The sequence below is a fragment of the Babylonia areolata genome, chromosome 5 (assembly GCF_041734735.1).
Source record: "Babylonia areolata isolate BAREFJ2019XMU chromosome 5, ASM4173473v1, whole genome shotgun sequence".
Taxonomy (NCBI): domain Eukaryota; kingdom Metazoa; phylum Mollusca; class Gastropoda; order Neogastropoda; family Buccinidae; genus Babylonia; species Babylonia areolata.
In genome coordinates this window covers 46,495,638-46,498,137 of record NC_134880.1, presented here as the reverse complement: position 1 = coordinate 46,498,137, position 2,500 = coordinate 46,495,638, and the positions used below count along the sequence as shown (strand labels likewise).

Below are 2,500 nucleotides of genomic sequence, written 5' to 3'. Positions count from 1 at the left end.
GAATGAAGAGCATGAGACAATGTGCGATATCCTCAATTAATGGAGGCAATGACAAAAAACAAACAAACAAAAAACAACAACAACCAACCAAACAACAACAAAAAAACCCCAACACACACACACACACACACACACACACACACACACACACACACACGCACACACACACACAAGCATTCGAATGGATGGATGAATGAATGAATAAATGTACGAAAGTATATGACAAGGTGCGATGTCCCCACTTAATAGAAGTGATAACAAAAACAAACAAACAAACCAAAAACCAACAAACAACAAACCAAAAACCAACAAACAAAACCAAACCACGAACTGGATGAATTAACAAACCAATGCACGAACAGCATAAGACTAGATGCTATTTTAATGAAACAAGCCGATAAACAAATGATAAATCAATGATGGAAAAAACAAAACAACAACAAAACAAAACAAACAAACAACCACCCCCCCCCCCCCGCCCCCCCCAAAACAACAACAACAACAAACAAACGAAGAAAGGGTGAATGGGTACATGTACGGTTAAGACATGGTGCGATATCCAAACAAGTCAATAAACAAATGAATGATAAAGAGATAAACAAATAAAAGAGCGATTAATAAAATCAAGGAATGGATGGATAAATAAATAAATGAATGCATGAATGAATAACCAGAACGATTATACACATAAATGAATTAACGACAAACAAGCCATAAGTAGACAAGAGAGCATCCTAACGCAAATAAATTTATAAATAAACCGATGATAAATAAATGAATGAATTAATAAACAAATGCGTTACAGCGGTAATCCATCTTAATGTATTGCAGGAAATACATAATCAAACGAATAGACAGACAGACAGATAGACAGAGAACAGACGTGTGTGGTATCCCAACGGTTTTGAAAAAAATAAAAGCAAAAAAAGAAAAAAACAAAACCAAACCAAACCAAAACAAAACTAAAAAACAACAACAACAACAAAAAACAACAACAACAACAACAACAACAACAAAAACACACAAAAAACAGACAAGCTAATAAACAAATAGATAAAACTAAAATCAACAAAAAACCTTAATTACAAAAAAACACAACAAATAATCGAATAACCAACCAATTAAGGCGCGCTTGCTTGCTTGCTTGCTTGCTTGTGTGTGTGTGTGTGTGTGTGTGTGTGTGTGTGTGTGTGTGTGTGTGTGTGTGTGTGTGTGAGACATACATACATACATACAGACAGACGGAGTAATCGAAATTACTGATAACAGCAAGCAAAAAAAAATGCTGTGCACAAACCCGTCCCTCACGCCCACCCACACATCTGAACACTGGATTTCTCCCTTTCAACCTTCAGAGCAAAGGAATATGCTGAAATGCACAGCGTTCCAACAGCTTAGTTATACATTCCCGACAGAAAATAACAGAACAGAACAAGATGCACCAAATCACAATCAGGTCATTTAATCATTAAAAGACCAAGCAAAAAGAAGAAGAAAAAAGAAATCATTCAACTAGCTTTGCAGGCATGCAAAGAGTTTCCAGGTTCAGAAACTTTTTTCACTCAGTACTCAGAATTTATTGAAAAAACAACCCCCCCCCCCACCCACCCCCGCCCCCTCACACCCCGGAAAAAAAACCCAAACGAAAAAAAACAGCAACAGCACAAAAGAAAAAAGAACCACAAAAAACAATAACAAAACAAAACAAAACACCCAAACAAAACAAAACACCCAAACAAAACAAAAACACCCAAACACCCAAACAAAACAAAAACACCCAAACACCCAAACAAAACAAAAACACCCAAACAAAACAAAAACACCCAAACACCCAAACAAAACAAAAACACCCAAACAAAACAAAAACACGCAGACTTTGACCCCCCACCCCCATCTCTCTCTTCCCCCTTCCCCCCTCTCTCTCCCCTCGTAGTATTTCGTGAACTATTGTTTCTTATTTCTAGTATTATTTTGTTGAAATTTGAGTTTGGTCGAATATTTTTTTGTAACGGTATATATTCACTTACCCCCTTCATGAGGGGCCATGGCCTGAGGAATGAACCATTCGCATTCGCATTCTCTCTCCCCCCCCCTCTCTCTCTCTAAACGACAGCTGAGGAATGATGACCAATCCTTTGTCATGGTCAGTGTGGATCCCCATATCTCACCAGCCACACCCCTCTCCTCCCCATCTCCCCTTGAACTAAGTAACAGCATTCAAAGCCAGTCGTTCACAAAAAAAGAACAGGCATGAAAGAACAAGAGAGGCAAGGCCTTCAAGACTCACTTGTGATACACTTTAAAAAAAAAAAATCTAATCGTTAAAATGTGTTTAGTATTTGTTATTATAAAGAAAAATCCAAGCTTTTTTTTATGTATTGAGTATAATTTCAAAATGTAATGTTTAAGATGAGAAAGATCAGTTTAAAGCAAATTAAGTTCCCTAGCATTAATTACAGAGTAATTTCCCTTTTTTTTTTTACTATCTGCACCAAAACGT

At 36.8% G+C, this 2,500-nt stretch overlaps 1 pseudogene; it reads right to left on the bottom strand.

The window, feature by feature from the left end:
* Positions 1-2,500, bottom strand: part of LOC143282296 (limbic system-associated membrane protein-like) — a 136,245-nt pseudogene that overhangs the window by 71,485 nt on the left and 62,260 nt on the right.